This window comes from Chinchilla lanigera, unplaced genomic scaffold (genome assembly GCF_000276665.1).
Source record: "Chinchilla lanigera isolate Chin_1 unplaced genomic scaffold, ChiLan1.0 scaffold00047, whole genome shotgun sequence".
NCBI classification, from domain to species: domain Eukaryota; kingdom Metazoa; phylum Chordata; class Mammalia; order Rodentia; family Chinchillidae; genus Chinchilla; species Chinchilla lanigera.
Window position 1 is genome coordinate 18,336,130 of NW_004955448.1, and position 27,255 is coordinate 18,363,384.

Sequence of the window (27,255 nt, forward strand, 5' to 3'; positions counted from 1 at the left end):
GAGGAAGAGCAAGTGGATGCTGTATGACCAGTTAACAAGCCAGAAAAATAACAAAAGTTGGTAAAAAATATAATAATCATAATGCAGTCATTTATTAAATGCCTATTCTACATCAAGTACTTATTACATATCGTTTTACTTAATACATTGCTAACAGGTTAGGATGTATTTAATATCCTTGCTTTACAGGAGATAAAACTAAACTCAGTAAGACCAAATTGTCCTGAATCTCTTAAGTGGCAGATATTAAAGGTGAGATTCAACCACCGATCATTCTGACTATGTATTTTGCCATGTTCCCCCCATCCCTGCAAGCTATACTATGTTAGACGTAACCTGAAAGATGGCTTGCTAAGATGCCAAAGATGTCATCTGCTCAATAATTGGGAGTGGTCACTGAGGGTCACTCTGAGTCAATCACTGACTAGCAGGGACCCTTAGCACCCCTAACCTCAGTTTAATGAAATAGATTAATAAAAGAAGTACCACTAGGCGGGTATTTCCAAGATGGACTCCTGGGACATCAGGGAAATCTATGCTGCATATTGGTAATTAAATGCAGGCCAGCAAAGCACCATAATTCTGCTAAGGTTCAGTTAAAACCAAAGTGAGAACAAATTTATACCAAGGCTTGGTTTGTGGAATAACACCCGTTTTTCAACTACTTTCTCATTCATTAAGTATATTTTCATTGCAGTCCTTTAGGACAAGAAACATGCAAAAAGAAATTCATTGTAAAGACAAGGAAGGGAGGCATTCCTTCAAAGTAAAATTCTCATTTACTAAGTTTTTCATAAGTGGCCCTGGAAAACATATCACTTATTCTCATCCTGCACTCTTCACTTAGATTTCTATAAGAAATATGGAGATAAAAGTAAATGAAGGCAAAGCAATGAATCTGTGTCCTCATATGGATGCTAATAAACACAATAAAATTGGGTTTTTGACATCATATCATTAAACCATAACTATGTCTCAGTTCAGGGACGGTGGTTTGGGGTTATTAGTGATGGTTTCCCCTTACGTCTAGCATGTCTGTCCTTGCTATCTGCTTTCTTACCTGATTATTTATTTACACTGTTTTTAACTTTCTTGTACTTTTATCATCGAAATTTACTTGTGATTTGCATCCAGGTGCATGGCATTGATCCCACCATATTCTTTCTTTAACCCCTGCTCCTCGGAAGTTCCCTCACAGAAGTTTTGTTTATCTAATCACCAACATAGGTTTTGACAGGAAATACACTGGGTTGTGAATGTAGGTCTTACAGTGGGAATTAGTCTCTCTGTTTTAAGACCTCTTTTGAAACTGCTTGATGAGAGTTCTTAAACATTTGGGTGAGAAAAGATATAGATGAGTATCACTGGTAAGCACCTGAGAAATCATTTCCTATAATTGCCAAGAGAAGTAAAGAACATTGCTTGGCAAACATTTCCAAACGGTGACTATGTTTAAGTGAGACGTTCTAGTAAGAATTAACATGAAATTGCACTCAGAAAAGTGAAGTGATGTTGCAGTTGTAAAACATTAATTTCAGCAACAAAAAGAGATACAGTGTAACCAAATGCTGCTGTAGTACCTGATGGTCCAGCCATCTATAGCATATTAGAACTTTGTAATTAGTCTGCATATTTCATCACTGAGAAAAATATGTAGTTTTAGATATCATGTTTAAAGTACTCAAAGAGCCCCAAGGTTGTCATGCTAAACACAAGAGATCTAAAGATCTGCTGTTACACATCCATTACATTTAGTGAGCTGTCCTACTGGCTTTTTTGAAGTGCTGTATACACGATCTTGCAAGGCGAGGCACTTTATGTACCATACGAAATTTGAGGCATAATGTTTAATGTTCACAAGATAAGTTAACAAAACTGTATGCTAGTGACTTTTTTATTTCCTTGTTTTATGTCCTTCAAGTACTTTAAGGAAAGATAAACAAGAAGGTAGGAGAATAAAATGTGCTTTTGCTTTCTACCTTTTTCATTCTCTTTCCTAAATTAAACTATAATTGTTGATTTGCTCCAAAACAAGGAATCATGTTAAAATACGATGGATTTTTTTAATGTTTAGATAATAGCTTTCAAAACACAGCTAAGTAAAATGTGTTTGGGGATGGAAAACATTTGGTCTTCTTTGCAGCTTTCAACAGTTTAAGTAAAGGGATTTTTAATGTTCCCAAACAGCTGGGCCACACTACGTGTATCTTGAATTCCACTCTCCTTGAAGGGTCCCATCTCTCTGAGTGCAGGAGGAGTGCCCTTTTCATTTATTTTTTATTTATTTTTTACTTTTTTATGTTAAAGAAAATAGTACCAGAAAAGAATAGCAAAATACAAACAACACAAAACAAGGATATTAAAAATGATACAGGGTTCCAAACCAAATGATAGAGATTAACAATGGCTGTATATTACTCAGTGTTATCTTCAACGAAGTTGCTCAGATTACCAGATGTAAGAATAGAAGATTGATCAAATGATTAAAGGGAATAAGAAAATAATAATTTAAAAGAACATTAATTCTGTTCTTGCTGCTTGTTTTCTTCACAACTTCCCAAGATGATCACAGTGTTCTTAATTAATGTCTTAGAGCACTGATTATGGAAAGAGCTTACTCTTGAACACAACATCAATTTGTCTTCAAAAACAGTTAATAATTTTCTGTGCTATTTACTGGTTACAAAAAACAACAGGCTAACGGGCTCTAGGACAATATAAAAAGCAGTATGCTGAGGAAGTGGGGACGACTGCTTATTTTCAGGACCTCTCGGAGCCTTCTCGAAATGCTACTGAGCATTCCAGCACCTGTCATCTGAATTGTCTGAGCTGTTACCACTCTCTCAACATCACTCCAGCAAATGTTGCACAGTGTTTCAGACCCAATTAATATCTCACAATTTTTTTTCAAGTTCCTTCTCTGGTAAGGAGCTGGCTATAAATGCATCCATTCATCAGGACCCATTCGTGTGATTTAAGTAAGGTAACGAAGAAAGTGTGAAGAGCAACTCCACATAATGTTAAGTCAATGTAAAAGTAAGTGTAATCAATGTAAAAAGCAAACTATCATAGAAGGCTTATTTAATGTGAATGTACCGAACAAAATTACACTTTACATTTAACATTGTGTATTGTTTTACACCCAAAAGAGTAAAAATAATAGTTCAGAAGCTAGTACACAATAAATATGAAAATCTCCTAAATAACTGTGTCTGTAAATGTACACAAAGTATGTAAACTCGTGGCAAAATGATTGTTTTCTATTTTTATAATGTTATCTAATGTTCGTCTCCTACACAATGCCACTTTTTCTTCTATCTGTCTCTCATTTAGAAGTTCAGTTGATGGAAATGTATTCTGTTACGTGTTCATCACTGTACTTTCCTGTCTGCACCTAGTTCTAATGTTCAATCCCACCTCTGAAAAACCAACTTGTTCTTGGATAACTGAGAATTTATTGCATGCATGAGATTGTTCTTGGATAACTGAGAATTTCCTGCATGCATGCTTGCAAATGGACTCTGTTTCACATACGCACACATGCATATGGCTTCAGAATTGTCCGTATAGAAGCACACCTAATTGTATGCATCTGCCCTGCTTTTCAGTATCTGTCCTTGCAGATTCTCTACTTCAGCTAGTATTGTTAACCACCCAGGCACTGGCTCTGATTTTTTAAAACAATACAACTTTGAAATAATCTTCAAAATCCACAAGAAATGAGAGAACAGAGTTTGTCACAAGCAAGGGGAAAAAAGCACTTTGAAAATAATCCGAAAATTCTATTTTTAGTAATTTGATGACTAGTTTAAAACAGTTTTAGACTTTTCATAATGATTTTTTGTTAAAGATGTGTTAGATTCTAGATAATGCTCTTTTTGCAGTTGAGCTTCTAATTAAGCTCCTTGGTTCTTTACTAAATTATGGCATTATATTATTTTCATTTGACCAAGATATATTAAATAATCATAGCTCTAAAACCTTTAAATGTTGTCAGTTTCTATATTAAAATCCAATTAAGTCAGGTTTACTAACATCGGTTGCATTATGGTTGGGTTAAGGAATAAACCAAAAATGTTCTAAATTTATTTTTATATCATTTTAAATATTCTCTACTGACCAAAACATCTAATTTTTCCCCAACATCAAAACTGTCTTACAGACGTTGCTGCATTAGTCCACTGTGTGAGATTCTTAGCATTTGAACTTTGTAGAGGGAGTATACACAACTGACCATACACAGATTTTCACTGAGGGCCTCTTCTGACTAGAACCAGACAACTGGCGAGTCACACTAATGTTGGAATTCGAGGAAAAGCAACGCAAAGTCCTATACAAGGATAAGCTGTTTAACACTCCATAGCATAAACTAGGTTAAATAATTTGCTTTATCTGAGGAAAATAGCATTTTAGAAGAATCTGTTATCTGTTTTATCATTTGATGTTGGAAAATTACACACAATTTTTAGGAGAAAAATAATAAATATCTTATCCTTGTTCACAGTTCAATCTTCCCTGAATCAGACATACTAAGTAGAAAAAAGAATAGTAACTATAAGATCAACATGTGGAATGATTCTAACTTAAATTAACCTCATGAATCAATGTTATAAAAGTTATTTATAAATGGAAATGAGGTGATTTTACGTCCAAACATGCTCTGCCATGTTCTCTGCAAATATTCTAGAACTCAAGCGGCATACTATCTGTCAGATTGCTAAATGTCTGCTCTGACCTCAGAATGCCAAAACAAATAAAAATATTGACATTTTCACACCTTTTCAATACTCACAGAAAAGCAACCTGAAGTATCATTCAAAATTCAGTACATCTTGTGCTTTAAAAAAACATTCAAAATAGAATGTCAAAATGTAAAATGATGTATAGCACACAGTGAGAGGAAGAAGTAGACTTTAGTTTTTCTGAACTATTCCAACTTCCTGCCTAGCCATCTTACTAGAAGTTTATCTTAATAAACAGAGAGGGCAGCATGATACTTTGTTCTATTCAGTTCTATGTGGGCACTTCTACTTTTTTTATGGGAAGAAAGCAAATGTCAGTCAGGTAAAACATAAAGGCCAAAATGGCATCTTACTATTGGCCCAATAAAGTAATATTTTAGGAAAATTATATTTAGCCATTTATGTCATTCATACTGGAAATAAAACCCTCAGACTGTCACAAAAGCTATTTCATATTTATGCTGAACACTGCAAGCCCTTTTCTGATAAAAAATACTACATTTTTACTTCTTTTGAATTAGATGTCTATTTTTCTGTCTTTTTTTGAGACAGGGTCTCACTATGCAGTTCGGGCTGGCCTTGAGCTCATTTTCTAGCCCAGGCTGGTCTCAAATTTGCAAAGATCCGCTCAGCCTCCCAAGTGCTGGAATTACAGGAGTACGCCACCATGTCCAGCTTTAGATGTCCATTTTAAACACTGAAATTATCTGTTCCAAGTCAGGCCTTAGAAGTCAATCCCAAATCTCTCCACTCTCTCAGAAGTAACCTTCAAATTACATTGCTTCTGATATACTTAGTTGTATCAAGTCAGGTAGAGGCACAACTCCAATGCATACACACCTTTATGTGTGTCAAAAGGTGCACCTGGCCAGTTTCTCTTTTTTCTTTTATTTTTTAATTAAGTGCAAAGTAGCTACAGCAAAGGCTATCTCTCCACCCAACACTGAGAGCTACTTCTTTCACTCTGGGTGACATCTCACAAAGTTTCACAAGGAATCACCACAGTAATTAAGTAGATTTGGGAGAACTGGTTGACCCTCCAATAAAAGTACCAGCTGCGATCTTTCCCCCCTCATATTATTAAAGAAAAGTACCCTGTCTAACTCTGAAACCAAATAGAAAAAATGTAGCTCATTATACTAACTCACTTTTAAAAAAATACACTTACTGCTGCTTTTGACTTTCTACCCATTGTTTCATTTTCCACCAAAGAATGACCAACACGGTAAACTCTTTGGTTTCCTACTTTGAATTCTTAGTCTAGAGGGCACTATGTCATTAATAAATTACACAGTATGTGGATGAAGCTCAGTGATAGACCACTTGCCTAGCATGCAGGAGGCCCTGAGTCTGATCCCCTGCACCAAAAAAAGAGGGGTGAGAGGAGACCTATTATTAATCAACAATTATTCAGACAGTTTTTCAGATGTTTGTACATTCTGAATTCTCTACTAGACTTTATTCTTCTTAGTGAAACACTCTTCTTATTTTTGTTTCAGTCCACAGTTGCTCCATAGAAAGTATTCAATTCATGCTTGTTGGTATACAGTTTGAAATAGTGTTTCACGACAAAGTTATAAAGCTCTTCAATAATTTCAAGCTCATAGAAGTTGAGAGTAGAATATGGCTCACCAGATGCTGGGCGGAGTGGTGGGGAGGCAAAGGTGGGGAAGGCTGAGTTATGGGCTCCGAGTTACACTTAGAAGTAAGAGATTCTCATGTGCCGTCTGCACAGTAGGATGAGTATACATAACAACAATGTATCTAATTTTCAAAAAGCTAAAAGAAAGTATTTTGACTATTTTCATCAAAAAGAAATGATAAATGTTTAAGGGAACAAATATATTTAACCTTATTTAAGTATTATATCATGTACATACATATCAAAATATTGTATGGTATCCCATTAATGTGTACAACTTTTATGCTTTTTATATGTCAGATAAACTCTTTAACACTTATAATATTATAATCCTTTAAGAAAAGTAGCAGACTAAAATAATCTTTAAATGTATTTAGAAATTGACCCAAAATAATATGGAAATTATTTTAAGTTAAAGAACTGATTTTAAATCTTTAAATGTATTTAGAAATTGACCCAAAATAATATAGAAATTATTTTAAGTGAAAGAACTGATTTCTCAAATAAATCATTTAATAATCTTTTTTCAAACACTAATTCCTTATTATTCTAACAAAGCAGAAGGAAATGATGAAAATGTGCAATAACAGGGGTAAGAAGCTATTTCTCAATTACAGTAAAATGGAAAAGACCATTAAGAGAAGCAAAGAAATGGGCCTGAAAGAATACTCACTAACTATTAATACATAGATGAAAGGATTGGGTGGCAAAGAACTTTTAGCCTCTATTTTCTCAAGAGAAGAAAGAGAAAGTTCCAAGAAGGGAGATACAAATACCGAAGGAATGCTATGTTATTACAGCATGAGCAATGTAAAATGAAACCAACATTTAATGAGATTCATCCAAAAGGGTGTAAGACACAGAAAAATCATGTGAAATCTATGTGAATCACAATACTGACAGAAAGAACTGAGGAATGAAAGAAGAGAAGCGCTCTTCTTTTTCTGAATGCTATAGATTTTTACTAGGAGGTGTACATGCAAAACTTACAACAACAACAAAGAATTCTACCTATGATTTGATTTGACATAGATTTTATACTTAAGGACAAGGCTGGAAAATTCCTATATCAAGTAATGTAATCATGCCACCTCCAATAATATGGATTTAAGTTGTCTTGTATAGATTGTTATCTATTTTATTTGGGATACTGTTTCCCAATGTCATAACAAAATCCTGCAAATGTCAAATTTGTTTTCTTTTTTTCCCACTGTCTGATGGATTTTCACTTTGTTTGCTTCTGTAGGTACTTTTGCAGCTATAATTAAGGGCATCAGCATTTAATGATTATCCCCTAAATAAAATTAACCTCAAAAGAAACAAATTCTAACTGCAACTTTCTTGGTAGGACTCTTAAAAGTGAAGCAGAAGAGAGTACATAAAAATGATAATTGATATTTTCACTATTGCAACTCATCTTAGTTATTTTTCTTGTTGCTAAGACAAAATATCCAACACCCAAAGTTAAAAGAGAAAAGGTCTATTGTAGCTCACAGCTTGTAAATGTTTCAGCTCATAGTTTGCTGACACCAGGGCAGGTTGGCATAGCAGAGGAGAAACTGCTAATGGCAGGCAGAAGGCAGCAAGGCAGCAAACAGAGTAACAAAGCAGCAAGTGATGAGCATCAACAAAAGTAATCATCTTTCTGTCCCTTATATTCTGCCCAGGCTACCCACCCTTAGAGCAGGCAGCACTCAGAGCCAGAATCCTGGTATTGTGCCATGAACTAATCCCACAGTGACATCCTTAATCCCAGCATCACATGTGCTAGATCCAACCACTTGTGAAAAACTCCACCTATGAACACACAAGGCTTTGGAGGATCATCTAGATACAAGCCATAACACAACTGTATGAAATTCAAGATTTTGAGTAATAAAGATCAGGAGGAAGGCAACCTGCAGAATGCATGTGAAGATTTTTGTGTCTATATGATAAAGGAGTATATATTATTAGTCATGTTTGGATTTTTAACACAGTGTCATGGAGGCCTGGTGGTTCAGAAGGCTGAGGACACACATTGTATTGTTCACATTCTGATGCTCACAAACACTAGCCTTGACAATTTACCTGTCCTCAAGGTGCACTGGCTTCTATGATCAAAAAAGGGGGGCAATCTAAGAAGGTCTCAGTGCATATCTTATTGGATTCTTCTGGAAATAAAGTAGTATTGGATAGAGCAATTTACAAACTCTGTATACTGTTCAATTAAAGGATTATTACGATATGATGTTTTCCCATAACTTACCCTAGGAAGAGCACATTTTAACATTTTGGCCCTGTTTATGCTATGCTTCCATCCAGCATTAGTAAATGCATTAAAATGAGCTTAGGTGCACATGTAAAACAGAATAGACACCAAGGTGAACAACAGTCACGACCACATCTTCCTTCTTAAAATGGTGTCGTTCACTGGCATTTATGGCCCACCTTCTCCTGGTTTATCTTCATTCACTCCTTTAGATTCTTTTTCCAGCTGTTCCACTGAAGTTGTTTTTTCCACTTGGTAAGAAATGCTGGCTTTCTCCCAAGGGTTTGTTCTTAGCCTATTCGCCCTTTAACATGCCTGCTAGGTTCTATTCCAACCACTCTGAAGGTTTTAATCTTCCCTTTCTCCCTAGGCTGATAATTCCTTGACAATACTTCTAACCACTCCCTTCTGAACTCCAAACTGGTTTATCCAGTTATCCCACAAGGATCTTAAATTCAGCATGGCCAACTCTGAAAACATTCTGTGTTCACTTTCTTTCTCTGGCTGGTATTATCTTATCCTCTATCCTTCTCCCAGGTGCCAAATCCAGACAGTCCCCTAACTCACACAAGTCTGGACAATTGCGTTTCCTGTATATTGTTTTCATGTCAGTTCCTTCTCACTGTTGTTCACCTTGTCCCGCTTAAATTTCCTCACTGAACTAGCTTTTTGAATCCTGACATGTTCATGTTAGACCCATTTTCCCAAGTGTAGCCAGAGTGATTTACTCACCTTGCATCAAAATCAAACCATGTAAAGTCTCAACATTAAGTTCTTAAATAATGACCTATCTCAACAGGCTGAAAGCCAGCAAACTTCATGGACATAGAAACACTCCATGTGGCCTTTGTCGCTGTGTCAAGCTTGCGCCCCTCACTCCCTATTTTATACTTTGCATTTTAAGTGCTGACCAGATTGTAAGCTAGCATGTTTAACTTAATGGTTCTTGTTTTGAACCTTTACTTTGGTAGCTCCCTCTTTGTCCTTTTTCCCCACATTTACCTGGCTAACTCATGCTTATTATTTTAAATATTTCTTCACCAGAAATGGGTGATAAATTTCCAAACTCCCAATAGTGGGCATTTTGCTATGTTCCTTTTACCTCTTCCATAAAAATATCTGCATTTTCTTAAAAATGCCTATCTATCTATCTATCTATCTATCTATCATCTACCTAATATCCATCCATATTACCACTAAACCCTAAGATTTCTATGACCAGGAAAAGTGTTTTGAGCATCTTTGTTCCTGGTTCATATGAGATAATCAATTAAAATAGAGCTAAACTTTGAACACATTGGCAGTGATCCTATCACTAAACATTTCTTTTCGTTCCACCGAGGTACCACTGTATTTTACTAGAATAATAGACAGGAATGGGTATGTGCAATTAATACTGTAGAAGTTTTCTTCCTAATTATTTCAGACTACTGCAAAGGACTGGTATAAATATGGTGTGACACAAGAAAAACAATGAGTGAAAACATCCTTATATAAACAAAATTCTACACTGAATAATTTTAATTTATGCCTAGATCGCTAATAGCATGAATAATACTTCAATGATGAACAATTTTTTGAAAGTCATATTTTATCCATATCAAGTCAGTGTAGGAATTTTCTTGCTAAATGGGTGACTTCTTGTACTTTCTTAGCACTAGACTTCAGATTCTGTAGAACAGTACCCAACTGGAGGTATATTTGGAGAAAGCAATTTATCAGCACAAGACAAGGTCAATCCTTTCTTATCTTTCCTTCTCAACCTGACATATAGCATTTAAAAATTAAACAGAAGAATATGGTGCTTCCCGAGGATTTATTCAACCATCTGGCACACTACTCATATGACTGCTGCTGTCCATTACAGGAAACCAAACACAACTTTATTCACAAAAAGCAGGTATAAGCACAACTTCTTAAAATCCAGGCTTTTAAAGGCAGACAGGCTATCTTTTCTGGTAAATATTGGTTGACTTTTATGTCACCTTCAATCACTGGGTGGATTATTTACCTGCTCTGGAATAGAGAGGAGATGCGAGAGTCTGAAACTGGATGATTTGTGTTCTGGTCTTGGCTCTGTTGTTTGTGTTGCTAACTCCATGATCTTTCAGTTGCCTAGCCCTCCAAAACCTTTTGTTCCTCATCAAAAATGCAGGAATAAAAATAGCAGCTAGTGCTTAAAATGCAGTAGGTATGTTTTGATGGCTTTGCTTATATTATCTCATGGACTATTATTTCCAGTTTACATTTTGGGAAATAGAAAGGTGCCAGTGGCAGTCTAGATTTAAGTGGTTCTGTTTCTGGTGTTCTGTGCTCTTAATCTATGTTTTCTGTTTCTCTGTGTTTGTTTTTTAGTACTTGTAAAGAGATCAGAAATTAATAGGAGTAAAATTGGAAATGAGGAGGTACTTGACAAATGATTCTAATTCCTTCAGGTACCCAGCTCCGCCTTGTAATCCAGACCCAGGCAAATGTGTAGACTTGGCACTAACCAATAGTGGCTAAATAGCATCACCTGAGGCAGTCTGACCAATCAAGACTCAGGAAGAACCTCAAAGCCACAGAGTCAGGTTGGTTTCTACCAAGTCGTAAAGTCTAATCTCTGTTTCTATGGTTCTGTTTTATTTCTTTAGTATATATTAAGAGTCACTAACATAGAGGAAGGATCAGGTAAGTAAACCGCAGGAAAGAGGCTTCACAGGAGACATGAAATGTAAGCATGAGGTCGCTACTTGCAAAAGTAAAGGTCAGAGAGAGCAGCTTATGTAGTTATTTGTTCCATTTCTGGATTCCTGACTAGTCTATAAACCTCAGGAGGGTACAGATGCATCCAGTTTATTCTCTCACAGAGCTTTTAGCAATCAGTGTGGTACCTGGCATAGTAAGTGTTCAAGAAATACTGAACGAATGAATAAAATGTACAAAGTGTGTGGAGAAATTTAAGTACATGAAGAGAATTTGAGGAACTGGGAAAAGACTGGAGAGATATAGGTTAAAGAATTTGCAGGAACCAGATAACAGAGGATCTTGGCAGAGACACTATGAATCTTGAACATTATCAATGCAATGGAAAACCATTGAAGGAAGGGGTTAAAGACTACTTATGAAATTGGTGAGGCACCTTAACTCCTGAGTACAGTAGCATCAAGGTATCAGCATCAAGAAGGATCTCGGTCCCTTAGGATCAATACTATCCTGACTCAGTGGTTCTGCAAGTATAATAAGGCAGCTTTGAGCTTGGGTAGGGAAAACAACTTAGACAGAGAGGGTTCTAGCTGCCTACACAGTGGAACCAGACAGTGTTTGCCAGGTAATACAAAGTTCACTAGCCCCACTAATCTTGAAAACAATGGTAGCCCTATGCTAGGTTATCCCACGTGTGATTTTTCAAAATGAGCATTTATAAGATAAATCGCTCAGCTCTTTCCTTCTGTATTACTTAATTTCTACATTGTGATGAATCCCAGAATACATTTTGCTAGATATTCAATGCCAAAGTCTTATTGTTTTTCTCATAACTTTTAAGACATATAAACATACTTGGAAACAATCACTGAACTGTCCCTTTCATGAGGTTGTTAACCTTTAGTGACAATGACACTTCTTTCTGTATAAGCCTTCACAGAACATTCAGATTAGGCACAATTAACAAAAATTATAGTTTATTAAACATCATGCAAAGTTCAGCTTGGGCTACACTATGCACAAGTTATTTATTTAGCATAGTAATAAAAGATAAATGTCTCCTAAAAATTAAGAAAAGCAAGGTAATTGAAATCTGACATCCACTTGAAATGCCAAGATCTTTAAAAAAGAATTCCATCACTTTTTAAAAAAAGTATCTAAAATTATTCATAGGCTTTCTTTTCATTATTTATAGCTACATTGTGTCACCCACACCACTGTTTGCGATTTATGTTTAAACAAATGGTATAGACCACAAGTAGGCTTTTGCTCTGTGAAATCAACCTTGAGATATTAATGCAAAAGCTATTGTGCTGAGAGGTAAGAAACCCTACACTGCCACTCTCAATGCCAGTGTGTTAAAAGAGATTTCAGTAATGGCAAAGCCAGTCAACAGGGAGTAATTAAACCCAAGTTGTCTGAGGTTTGCTGTGATGTGTGGAATGATAGCTTGCAACCCCGCTGCTGCAGAATGTTTGCTAAGAAGAAAGAATATGGGGCCACAGTTCAGGTAAAATGCAATGATGCAGCTCCTCGACCTCTGAAACAATAGGTGGGGCCCACCTGAAGAATAAAATCAACAGAGTAAACAATTAAACAAGGTTGTAACACTAGGGCCATCTCTATGTCATGCCACTGAAGTGTTTGAAAGGACAGAATTACTCCATATAGAACTGACAAGTATCTGTGCTTGGCACCTTGGGCAGCTGACAAAGATGCAGACTGGAAACTGTGGTAAAGAATACCTTGCTTCTCTTTTCATCAAAGCGTTCTTCAAATTCAACGCACTCAGGGGATACATTAAAAAGAAAAAGGACACACTGTGCTTCCTTGGTCAAGCGGTTGGTCTCTCCCCTAACGCTACTGACCACGCAGCTATAGATTCTCACTGATAGTGTGGTGGCTACTGAGTGCCCCCTACATTTGGGCAGAAGTATAGGCTAGTCAAAGAGTCAGTTCGGCTTTAGTTTAGAATCCTTAACCACTCAACTTGACTGTCTTCTTGCAGAGCACTCTGGATCTATGCTTTCCATTAGGGGACCACAGGCCACAAGTGGTTATTTAAATTTAAACATTGATTAAAACTAAAATTTAGTTCCTCAGTGACAATAGCCACATGCAGCCAGGGCTTGCTGCATTAAACAATGCAGATGCATAGTATTCTTTAAGTAACCTTACAGAAAGTCTTGCTTTTAAAGCGCTGACTAAAAAATCAGCAGTGGTTTCCCAGTCACGGGTCATCCCTTCATGCACCAACTAACACATACAGCAAGGTCAATTAAAACATTTTAGAAACTGCTACTAAAAATAAATTCCAGATTACAATTAAACTTCGACATTTAAATAATGAATTACCTATTTCCATAGCTATAATTTTGTGAGTAAGGTGATGATTTAAAACATACCACAAATATGTGCTCAGAAAAGGGCTTGGTGGCCGTGTGTCTTGCATGGGAAACTTCAACTATAGTTATATGTACACCTGTCATGTGGCAAGCCAAATGAGAAAAAACAAATGACATATTAGGAGAAGGTGGGATTACAGAGTCAGGTGAACTTTTTTACATCCGAATTCTGACTCCTTGCTTCCACGATTCTGGAATATTATTAAGCTGTTCAAGCCTCAGCTTTCTCATCTGTGCCACAGAACCCATAATTTTCTTTTGCAAGGTATTATGACAATTAAATTATAAAGCAATCCAGAGTTTCTGCTCACAGAAGAATCTTAAAGCGGTAGGTAAACAATGAAATGAGAGAGACAGGAAGAGGGGTCACCTGGGCAGGCGCTGTGACAGCCTGGATAGAGTCTGAACAGCCACAGAACTGAGGTGCTTGCACGTCACACCGCAGAGCGTCACTAGCTGAAATGTGCCTGGCAGGGTATAATACAAAATAGGGCTTCCATGGCTAACAGCTATCATTAAATGCCTGCACACTCCAGTGACTGTGCTTTGTACTCTCAAACCCGCTCTTTTCAAAGCACCATCACCACACTCTTACTTATGGTGCTCATTTCATTAGAGTAAGCAGAGTCTCAGGGTTTGCGCTCAGCTTTCTTTTTTACATTTATATATCTGCATTTTGAAATAATATCCTCCTGTTGGATACATGTGGTGTACAGACCACACTCTGAAAAATATTAAAACCCAACTTGTTTAAAGCAGCAGAGTAAGGTGTGAGCCTATCTCTGCAGGGAAGCTCTGCCAACTGCAGGTCTGTAAGAGCAGGTCAAGAATTGGAAGGGTAAGAAAATTGCCTCTAACTTGGGAGGCACAGAAGTCAAGCTCATTTGCCCATGTGCTCACATTTTTCTTTGAAGAGAGTCACTCAGAATCAACTTATTTTTATTTAAGACATGGATCTGGCAACATTGCCTGTGTGGACTCCTGCACCGGATGAATTTTAAAAACTTTTTATTCCTAATGGCAACAATACAGAAGCCACAGATCTCAAAGAGGTAAGCTTCAGATACCTGGATGATGCCTTTCTCTGGAACTCTATTTTTACTGATTGGTGTTAGTAAAGGAAATGTTACCTGAGCACCTGTACATATTCAGTATTAGATAAAAAATACTTGGTTAAACAGAATTTGTTCAGACTGAGTAGTGAACAAAATAGATGTCAGACTCTGGAGTCTGACAGACTTGACGTGCTATGCTCTATCCAGAAACCCTAGGTATGAAGTCCTGTGCAGTCAGCTAGTTCATCTGAAACTCATTGTCCTCATCTGTACAGTAAAGCTAATGGCAGTATTTATATACTACATTCATTCATACATGCATTCATTTTCCTGCGTTGGATTTCTGAAGACAGGAACACTCTTCAGCCTTACACCTTTTTCTTCTGATATATGTTCTTTCATTCCATCAATTCAGCAATGAATTTGCAGCAGATTCTAATCTACCTCATACTTTACTATTCTGAAAATTTCCTTTCCACCCCATCTCTGTGATTCCAGACTTTGTTCTTTTTATCCAATCTGGTTTGTTTGTTTGTTCTAGGTACCAGAAATTGAACCCAGGGCCTTGCACTTGCAAGGCAAGTGCTGTACCGCTGGAGGTGGAGACAACAGCTGAGTTAAATACAGTAGAACAGGTCTACAGCTATCTTTCTTGGGGATAGCTGTAAGAGTAAGATTGGCATTTAATAACCAGGATTTTGTCAGGTAGAGGAGGTGGAAAAAAATGGAAAACACATATGGATATAGAAGTGAAAGGGTAAAAACTAACATAAATAAAAATATTCTATGCTGAAGGAACTTTCAGAACTCTGAGTGAATGATAACTAGGGTGAAAGCCTGAGATAGGGGGAGACATGAAGTTAAATAGGCATTTTGGAACTAAACATCATGAGGCGTGTATACGGGGCTAAAAAATTTGCTTTAGTCTTCTTATTTTCAAAATCTTTTTAGCAACAGAACACTTCTCTCCCAAGAAAAATCTTATACAAGCCTATGAATATCAAACGAGTAAAAATGGGTGCTGAAATGCTTGATGCATAGGTGAGAAGGTAAGAGGCTGATCTACTTGGCTTTCCTTCTCCAAGTTTCCACGTAATCCCAGCGCTCAGGAGGCTGAAGCAGGAGGACTGTTGTGAGTTCGAGGCCAGCCTGAGCTACAAAGTGAGTTCAAGGCCAGTCTAAACTGCATAGTGAGACCCTGTCTCAAAAAGCAAAAAAATAAAACTACTTCTGTGGACAGTAGGGAAACAGAATAGTGCCTTAAACAAACATTTCATGTTTGGTGTTTTGAAGGGGTGATCTTAAATGGGTGAGAGACCATTTAGGGTACTCATACAGTCCTGGCAACAAGAGGTGAGGTTTAGAATTAAAGGAAAGACTGTGATTTTGAGAAAATCATGCTGAATAGAGAAACATTTCTGGGGATAGAACATTAAATTTGGCATGTCTCTGGACAGGAGTAGGGGAGAGTACAAGTCAAACTAAACCTCTAAATTCTAAATTCTAGTTTGAGAGGAAAAAAGGAACATGATGAAACTATTAACTTTAATGGGGATAAAAAGAGAGGAAATGGATTTCACTTCATTTCAAGTAGGACAAGATACTAAGAAGACGTTCAGTTAAGTGAGCAAAGCTGTAGGTTTGGAGCTTCAAACAATGATCTGAGTGTCCTTCCTGGATGAGTAAGTGGCATCTCCAGGCACATATGACCAAGGAACATCAAGAGGTATAGAGAAGAAGGAGCACTGATGCCTGGACTCGTGAAAACACCAGTGTTCAAGGATGTAGAGAAAAGGAGAAGAGCACCCAAAAATAACCCCGGAAGAGGAGACTAAGGAGAAATATGTGGTGACGGGGCAGCCAGGGGGTAACCAGGCCCAAGAGGGCATGAATCGCCCTGAGAAAGTGATTGTGAAGGGAGGGCTGAAAAGTTACACCTTAGATTTTTCAGCAAGGGGTTAGTGCTGACCTTTGCAAGTGTAATTGGAAAAACAGAGACAGACTGAAAATTGAGGAGCTAAAGACACACAGTAAAGAGTGAGGTTGTGCAGTTCAGCGGTGACTTACAGATACACTACTAATCTTTCAAAGTCTTCTTTGAAGCCTTTTTTTGTTTGTTTTTGGGATCATCTCCTTCAAACTCAAAGGAAATCCATAATCTTTACCCTTTATATTAGAGTTCATCACTTTACCATCCACCACCCTCAGTTATTATAATTAATGAGTACTACAGCCTTCATTGTTCCTGATAGTATTTCAGAAGGTTCTAATGCCTGAAGAATTAGATTTACCTTTAAAGTAAAGAATTCAATTTAGTCTCTTATATTGCTCTTTTCCTGCCTTTCCCCCCTCATGCTGAACTTCTACCAGTTCCTGGGTTTCACTATGCGTTCTCTTGTCTCCACACAGATGCCTAACATCCTTTCCTGCTACCATACCACTCCCCGTTATTGTAATAAGATTAATTATCATTGAGGTGATGGTGTAGATGTACTTCCTGAAGGAAACTTTCTGTGACTTCCTTTAGAGTTGGCTGTGAATCCCTCTCAACCACCATCTATCTGTATTTGCGATCTTCTGCCTTCACCATGACCGCACTGGACCTGTTTGTTCATGTCACTGCATCCCTCACGAGGCCGTCTGAGAGCAGGGAAGGTGTCTGATTTGGTTAGGGCTTATCTCCATTACCTAGAGTAGATAGGTAGTAGCTGACCCCAAACATGGGCTCTAGCATTTGAGAAAGAAAAGAAACAAGAATAACTAAAGAGAGGAGAAGTAAAGAAGAAAGGAAAGGAAGAAAGGAAAGAAAGAAGTTAATGTGGCCCTAGTCTCAGTATCACCAGAAACTAGTAGGTAACCTTGGTGGTATGATTTATAGTTAGTCTATAGAGCTAATATATCATACTAAATTTTTTGCACGATCCTTTCCATCTTGGAATTGGATTTTTAAAAAAAATCTAGCATTTACTCTGATGATTCATATTCTTGATAGGATACATATATAGCTATATTCTGTGGCTCCAGATAATCTTTATATCTGATTAAAACAATATTAACTGCTGAGCATTTCTCCTTAAAAGGCTTCCATGCTGGAAGTCTGCGTTAGTTTACACTAAGTGCGCTTGACTTGCTCACTTAGCATAGCTGTGACTCAGTTCCTCAGTCTAGAGAAGAATGGCGACTGAAAATTAAAAGAGGCAAGAAATAGTGACTTATGAACTGCAAATATTATGGCTTTGCATAGGTTACTCAGCAGATATTATTTGTAGATGGCCAGGTCTTAGGCTGGGGTTTCACTTTCAGAATAGCTACCTTGATTTAAGGAAATCGAGCTATTTGACACATTAGTCAATGTGAGTGCAGTTAAGATCAATATTCAGTGGGTAGTTATATGAATAGTTTAATAAAAACATAGACACTTAAACTTATTCCCTAGCAATAGGGATTTATATACTGTTAGGTCTTAAAAGTCTGACCATACAATGCCACTCACTGTAGTCCAGCAGACATCATGATGATTTTCTTAGCCTTCAATCACGACTGTTACCTGGAAAATCACAGTAGAAGTTTCCAACTCAAGAGAGAGGTTTCTCACCCTTCAAAGAAGTTACAGATTTTAAGAGTCTCTTCCTGGCTATGACCAACCTCTCGCCTTATGCATGTAGTTTCAATTTAACCAACCTCACTGAAACTAATGACTCCTGTATTATACTGTTTCTCATTCTTTACCAAGGAGTTAAATTTCACTTAGCAGAACATTCATCAATAAGTAAGAAAGTGTACACAAATACAAATAAAAATGGAAAAGCCAGCACCTTACAATTTTTTTTGCCCTTATGTAAGCAAAATTTTCTTCCATTGGAAAGAGAACTACTTGTGCAGGTGGTAGCTAAGTGCTACCAGCTGCTCTGTGGCAATATAGTTTTTGAAACAGAACTCTGAAAAGAAGGATGGAGAGGGAGAAAATAAAGGAATGGGTGTGGAATAAGCTCTATATTGAACTAATTCCCTGGGTAGTACAGGAGATGGGGAAAGCAACTTCAGGTCATAAACAGTAAGCAGAATATCCATTCAGCTGGCCTACAATAAATTTATTTTTCCAAGAAAATGAAGTGGAACAAGAGAACAGACATACCTGCTTTATGTTAAAGAAAAGCATGCATGAACCTAATACAGGAAGAAGTTGTTTAAGACTGTACATCCTTGAGAAAATATTACCTCTATAATAGTGCCAGGGTCTCTGCTAACTTGGGTTATCAGCTACATAAATTAGAAGCACACTGGGGCTGTCTAACTTACACAGCAGTCAGCGGTGATCATATAATGTGTACCTTGCTCCATCATTTACTTCTTTTGCCCTGTTTTCTACTTAGTAGCTTATTTTTAAAAGGAGATTGCAAATATAACTTCCTTATTATCCACTGTGTACCAAAATTAAAATATTGCAAGGGTCCACTTAGATTAAAATAATAGAATAGCCAATCACAATATAAGAATTGGGAGAAAATCACATATTCACTCTTTTAAGGACTGCAGCTCTCTCTTCATACCAGAAAACTTTCTCCTTGAAGCCAATCTTTGGCAGTGCCAAGAACATAATGATTAATGCACTCAGTGATAGTTTCCTTCCTGTTCTGATTCAGAAAGCAAGAAATGGGGTAAAATGGGGAAAAGGAAGGGGAACAATTACAGAAAGAAAAGGAAAGGGAATGGAGAAAGTAAAAAAAGAATGAATAAAAGAAACAGAAAGATGAGTAACCAACTGTGGTCCTTGAAAGAGGAAATGCAGAGAACGAAAAGGAGAGATGGAAACTTAAGAAAGAAAACATTGTCAGCTGGGCATGTGCACTATAAGCGTTGCATAGCTTTTTATTTTGCTACATAATCTGTGAGTAATTATATATCCTGGAAAAATAATTTGAATGTATAACCAAGATGTTGATGTCAGTACTCTCACTGAATATTTTTGAATACTGCATGGAGAAGTTATGAGCATCTATCCTTATAGACTGTGGTGCTGTTTCCCTGGGACTGGTACTGTCACAAAGCTGCCTTTGTGTTCAGTTATGAACTCAGTGTCTTCCTTGCAAGAAGCCACCCGATCTCATTTTACCATCTCTGCATTCACAATGGCATCTAATGTTCCCACATGTGGGTTTTTAGGTCATCAATGAGGCTGAATGAAACCATTTTCTTGCTAAGTATGGAATTTAGGGACCAAACTGCTGCAAGTTAAACATCAGTCACAGGCTCTCAAAACATTACGTTACAAAGGCTGTGATGAAGTTGAGGCACTGCCCATATTTCCAAAAGTAATGACAGTTCATCTTGAAGGCCCACTCAGTTATGTCACATTTGTATTTGCATCCTATAATATGAATGTATTAGTCGCAAATTGTTTGGTAGTAAATAATCATCAAAGAAATATGTTTATTTTTAGTTTTAGTATTCATGACTTGCACGATCCTGGAACAACATATATTTAGTGTGCAGAGCAATGAATCCATAACTTTGAGAGAAATGGCTTTATAGATCTTTAAGACTTATGTTGCTTTAGCAGTTAATCACATTTTCACTAATAATATGACACAGCCTTTACTAAAGAGTGAAAAGTGAATGACTCTTTTACTTGCACTAAAAAGTCCTCTACTTGACCTTTACCAGGGGCAGAGGGAAATCCAGCATAATCATCAAAAGATTTCCTACAGTAGTATCAATACTTTTATTTAGGCAGCAGACTTAGCTCTTCAGTTAGCACTCTTCAAGTCCCCACATTAGAGAGGGGCAAAGTCCTCCAGGCTCCGCTGTAACTTTGAACCTGGGGTCACACAGTGACATCTCAATGAGCCTGCATCTTCTGGAGAGTACCTCAGATAGTTGGCTCAACAAAGACAAATATTATGGCAGTGAAAAACAAATCTGCCATTTTTAACCTTTTCAGGGAAAGTAATTCACTTATTGGCTTTACTTAAAACGTCTTACCTTTCTTCCCCTTTTTGTTGTATCTGTGAGTAATTTCACCAGTCACATTGTTTATAGGAAATGAAGTTATTCGTAATCATGCCTTAAGAGTATGTATACAAAGTGGACATCCTAAAAGACCACTATGTATTAAATTCCTGATTGTTTGACATAAATTCTCTCTCTCTCTCTTTCACTCCGACAGGAATCTTCTCATTTATTTACGAATAGGTTAAGACCTTCGTCTTGTTTCTAGCTATGTTCCTAAGTGCTAACATATATTAAGTAAATTTAGAGCCTCTTCTGCATAGGAAACAAATTAAATTGGTTAAACATGGAGAAAGACTAAATGTAATCCATCTCTTGTCATGTTTATGATATCTGAACTCATCTTATATGAATGTTCCACTTTGGCTGTTGCAGCAGATGGGCTGCTTATGATAAACCATAACTACAGACACAGAACATGATAATATAAATCATAAAGAAGATAAATAATGAAATTCTTTTAAAATACTCTGGTTAAATATTTAGACAGTCAATTTTTAAGCTTACTTGCACACAAAAATAGTATCCACATATCTGGGCAAGGAAAGAATCATACTATAATATAAATATAATCTAAATCTAAACATTTAAGACTCAAGGTATTTCAAAAGTCTGGGTGAATTTTCAGAGCAGCAAACCATAAAAAGAGGCCCTTTTTCCAGAGGTGGTAACCAAAACAGAGCGTACATATAAATATCTCTTTATACTGATCCTCCTCATTCCAAATCTTGTTTTCTAATTCCAGAGTGAAGTAAGGACTTTGAATGACTTAGCATCACTTTTGATGAATACTTATTATCTATGTTACCAATTTTTATCAACTTTTGGACTTATACTGCTTAGAGTTTACAACTTATCTTCACGTATGTTTGATCCTCTCAAAAACCTCACCACAGACCAGCTAGCGTCCTGACTGTGTGGGTGAGGAAAGTAGAGTTCAGAGGAGTGACCTGTCCAAACTCATATGTTTGTATATAGTAGGGGCAAGGTTTGAAAGACTTGTTGGACTTCAAACAGGTGCTAATTTTCTAAACTATGGAACTTCAGCCAATTTATAAAAAAGGCTGAACATTTTAACTCAGGGATATTTGGAACAGACTTTCTAATACATATAAGCAGCCCAGGTTCTCAGTCCATGGTTTGAAGATGGCTAATAAATGGACAAAGGGCAAAGCTAGTGAGTAGCGTGGCAGCTGAACACAGGGCTCTAGAGATGATTATATTGTGTATTCCTGTAAATATGCCCTCACTAAAGGGCCATGTCTACTTTCAAACTTAAAGCATATATGGAGTGGGCGATTTCACAAATAAAAAGGCTGGCTTTTGGTGCAGCTACAGCCAATACAAGCAAAGCCTGTTCCCATTTGGAATGCTGACTCCTTACCCACCTCTACTATAATTCTTGGTGGGTGGCAGTGCTTTATCTCTGGATGAACTTGAGTTCTTCAGACACATTTCTATTAAATAGCATTGTCCCTCTCTCCCCTTCTTCCCTTCCTTTCTTTCATTCCCTATTATTTATGGATATCCTACTATGTTCCAGGCTATGAAACTCTAAAGAAAGCAACTATGGACATAGGTTTCGTGGAGCTTATAGACTCCTGTGGATGTAGATGCCTAAGTGAGCACTTTCAGGACTATAGGACCACATAAGAGCACCTGCCTGGACAGAGACAGGGGTGGAGGAAAAAAGAACCTACCGGACATATGTAAGATTGCCTAGGGTAAGATCAAGGCAAGTCCAGTATGACACCTAAAGAAGAGTAGACACTGACCAGATAAAATGGAGAAGGGTGGTAAAAAGCTGGAGGTGGGATGGAGAATAGCACGCGCATGTGGGGTTTGTTTGGTTTCCTTTTGATTTTAGCTGGGGAAGGAGGAAGTAAGGAGAGAGTGAAAGTGAAGAGAATCAAAAGGGACTTAGAGAAAAATACCTGTGTTGTGCGATAAACATAGAAGAAACATGGGTAGAACACCAAATTCTGATTTTGTGAAGTTCTGTGCATTGAAAATATGCTGGATTGCTCAGAAAAATTAGAGGAAAGCATGTGTGTATAGTTAGCAAGGAATAGGGCAGGCAGAGTAAGTCTGCAAATACCATTTCAATGACATCAAATAGCTTTTACTTGTAACTATTTTAATATGCTTATTTGTAAAATATGTTTAGTAATTCAAGGCAGTGATACAAAATATATCAGACATGACACTATTCAGACATAACTACTGGGCCAGGGAGAAGGCTCGACAGCCCAGTGCCTGGCTGGCAAGCACGAGGTCCTGAGTGGCATTCCCAGTACCAAAAACAAACAAACAAACAAAACCAGTATTTTAAATTAGTATATATATATACATATTAATCTTCCCTCCTGAGAAAAATTTATCATTTCCAAAACCTCCAATACTTTTCAATCAAATTTTAGTGATTCTCTCCTATTATGTGACCAAAATTATGTGCTTTGTATGATCCTGTAACTAACCCAGTTGAAAATATGATGAAAGAATGTGGATATTATGCCTGGAAATTTCTTCTAGTTTTTAAAATGCGAGTTAATTGATGAACCAGTCTTTGCCACATTTACTTTGTATCATATAAGATAATTAAACTAGTTTAGTTAAAACAGGCCAACTTAACCAAACTAATAATGTCTACTGATTTTTCTTGAGACAGGGTTTTGCTTTGCAGGGCAGGATTGCCTGAGCTCACTATGTAGCTCAGGCTATCCTTGAACTCGCAGCAATCCTTCTGTCTCAGCCCTCCAAGTGCTGGGATTAAAGGTGTGCACCACCATGCCTGGCTTGATGTCTATTGAATGATCAAACTTTTTACTCCATTTGAAAGTACTCTCTTACTTTTAAGGATAATACCTATAAATATCAGTTTTGCAATTGTTGTGCAGTTTACTAAACTGCCAAACTACACACCCTGAATTACTGTTATCTTACTGCTGCTCTAACTTGGAATGTGACGTCACACATTCACCCAAGACATAAAAGTAATAATTGTTTATTTATTTTTATCAATGAAGTTTGTTGGATATTTGGGGGTCAAGAATACCCAGACAGTGGCAACCAGTGATTCAGTAGCAGCTTGAAAAGTGCTGTTCCATTTAGACATTTTCTGAGTAATTTGGATGTAGAAAGGCAGGGATATTACACAAATGACATCAACCTGAGAGATGAAGTGAGTGGGGTAAAAGTCGAAGGCCCATGAAATAACAGAACCTAGATATTAAACCATCTGCTAAGTCAGAGCTATGTGTTCAAATTAAATTTTAAAATTTAACAGAGAAGAATATCATCTGATTAAAGAAATTAATTGCCTACTCAGTGGACATCACCTGACTTAATCATAGTTCACGTGACAGACATAGAGGTTTCGGTTAACTTTAACTTCTATAGCTCAGACTGTGATATAACCCATAAAAATTCAGAGATCCAAGAATGTTTACAGGAGATATTCTATTCCCATTTCTGTCTTTTAAGAGAAAAACAGTTCTCTGCCCAGCATTTATTGGCCGTCCTGAGCCCCCTGTGTGCTCTCACCTTGGAAGACACTGTGCAGTGATGAAGAAAGGCTGTGGACTCCAGTTCTCTGTGCTGCTGCCGTTAGATCATTCTTTTTTCTGCTCTTTGAATTTTGCCTCTAAAGCTAAGGTAAATAAATTTTCTCATTTCAAATATTTTAGTGAAATTTTCTTATTCCAAAATATTTTAGGGAATAAAACATTATTAGTCTATAGAATTTTTAGGGCTACATAGAGCTCTTCAATATCATTACACAAGAAATTTGAAGAAGGAAAACAAATGAAGGTCTTTCAATACTTTCACAAACATTTGACAAAAAATTAAATGAAAATGTTTAATACATTCTCATGGCTAGAAAATTAAAGCTTATGCATTTTGAAATGTTAATTGCCCATTTCAAAAATATTTTAGTTCAAAACTCATTGTTATAGTTTAGACACTTCTAATACAAATCAGCATTTATATGTAAGTATAAAGAGAAGCAATATTAATTGAAAGTAAACCATAGGCAATCCTTTTATTACATAATTTAAAAAAATCTTCTTTGTACTCTGAGAACACATAAGAAAGTTACATAAGTTTTCTCCAATATATAATACTATAAAGATAATGACTGCAAAGGTTTTAAGCAAAATTGAATGAAAATTTTATTGTATACTAATCTGTGTGTGTTTTCTAAACAGAGTGAGATTTTAGCTTATGAAATAAACTATTACACATTTCAAGATAAGTAAGCTTGAGTTGGGAATAAATACAATTTTCTGATTAGTAGCCAACTAAGTACCTTCTTTGCCACATAAAAACCAAATCTTCAAAACGGCTTCTAGGTAAATATCTGAATAAATAATATCAGCAACAATTGTATGGACATGTGTGTGCACATTTTGTGTGCTTCTAAATGACACATCTAAGGAATTAGTGGGGCTACTCTCCTGGGAAGTCGTGTTTGCTTGTGTATGTCATACACTGACACTATATGCAGTTCATTGTTACTCCTGAAATCATCAGGAATCCTCATAACTGTACCAGAAATATCTCACTACTAATTGTAGTTATTCAAAGTCAAAATTAAATATAAATCAGCCAAAGTAATAAACTGAACTGCTTCAAATGGCTTTAAATATTAAAAGCTCTGATAAATACTCTCGCTTGCAAATATCATGCCATTGTTTGTCGGCAGAAGTATGACAAACAATGACTCAGAAAACCCGTGGTCTACAGAGTGGGTATGTACAGGTTATGATGAAGGCACCAAGAACTGGATCTCTGTCACTTCTTTACATACAGCCATATCATTCCAGCAGTTGTAGAGCCTCCTTCAACCTCATTTCCATGTCTACTTAGTAAGAATTACCATGCCTCCCTATTAAAACAAACTTACAGTGGTTATCAAATCAGATAGTGCATGTGAAATCACTTGCATACACCTTGTAAAATGAATGTCTCTAATTTAGTTCATCCCAGTCATACCTCTGCACCATCACCTGTAGTCACACCAGGCGCTGAATACCCTGGTGAAAATGAGGAAGATCAGAACTCGACCTATCGGAACCCATGGCCAGCACCACCTCTCCTGGCCGAGCCAGTGGCCAGCACATTTAGAACCCAAATATGACAGATCGTAGTTTGTATCTGCATTTGGTCTTCTTTAGACTAGTCTTAGAATTAACTGACCTCAAGAAACTTACAAAATGGCATACATGGCAGTTTTATAAGGAGAAAGGGAGCAAGCACAAGGAAGCTGCAGCTGTGCGACACACAGTGTTTGACTAAGCTCACCGCCATTTCCCTTCGGCCTGTGAGGTGCATTTTGCTAATGACAATTAATTCCTTACTCAGGCCAGTGCCGCTTTATAACCCTCTACTTAAAAGAAATCAATTGCCTGAGTTCCGCTGGAGAAGAACCACCGTAATAGATGTTTCCACTCTTGCCTTTACTTTTCTCGGGCAGCCCTTGAGGTGGTCAGAGGTAAAAGCTAAAGATGCATTGTAGCCTGAAGGGATGATTGAATGGAAAAAATGGGGGATGGGGGCAGAATCTACTCAGATATACCAATTTCCCACCACCGTGAGCCAGAGCAATTGATTGATGAATCCTCTCTGTGTCAAGAGGCAGCCTTCAGATTTGATCACATAAATACTCATTCAACTCAAATTCTGCTTGACAAGCCTCAGACAGCTTTGTTCTGTCACAGATATCATTGGAGGGAAAATGCTCCATTAATCATCCTTAATTAACTTTACCATAGTCTGCTGAAACCAATATGCTCTCTGACTAAACCTCAGAGTTAGCCAGGATTCCGTAGTTATCAAATAGAGGAGAATTTTTCAAGTTCCTTTTCTCCTATGGCTATTAACTATGGGGGTCCAGTACGAATAGAGTTCACAGGAAGTCATGTTCATTGATTACATGAGATAGCTTATCAGTGAGTACATTCTTCTCTAAAGGAAACATAATTTTAAATATGACTGACCTGCATGAGATGGCATTTTATATCTATATCTCACTCAGTGCTCATAAGTTCTAATATTTCCTTCCCAATTCTCATGTATCATATGTCCTGAGACATGTTTTCTCAGTAAGAAGAAAGGAAGATTTAAAAACAACAATGATAATAAAGTCGTAGTTTGAAAAACAAAGTTTACAGTCAGAGTGGTTTGTAATAAATACATACACACATGTACACTGTTCACACTGTAAAATGCCTCACAATTTTCATAAAGCCTTATATAAGACAGCTTGTATTTTGATTTTTGTTAGTATACGTATTAAATACTTGCCCCATTTCAAAAATATCTATTGGGATATTTTGATAACAAGGGTCATAATTCATGGTAATAAGGGCAAAACCAAAATTGTTCTTCCATGAGAAACCCAAAATATAAATAAAGAGCAAAATAAAAGGCAGGTAATAGGAAATGGGGAGATAGATCTTTTGCA

General features: G+C 36.9%; 1 protein-coding gene and 1 long non-coding RNA gene across 8 annotated transcripts in view; one reads left to right on the forward strand and one right to left on the reverse strand.

Annotated features, from left to right (window-relative positions):
* The window catches only part of Mecom (MDS1 and EVI1 complex locus), a gene marked incomplete at its 5' end in the record, with an annotated part of 282,239 nt that overhangs the window by 76,283 nt on the left and 178,701 nt on the right, over window positions 1–27,255 (reverse strand).
* On the forward strand, window positions 11,086–24,437 carry LOC102014188. Its single transcript, XR_262479.2, has 3 exons — window positions 11,086–11,205; window positions 14,674–14,777; window positions 24,273–24,437. It is a non-coding gene; the product is annotated as an uncharacterized LOC102014188 (long non-coding RNA).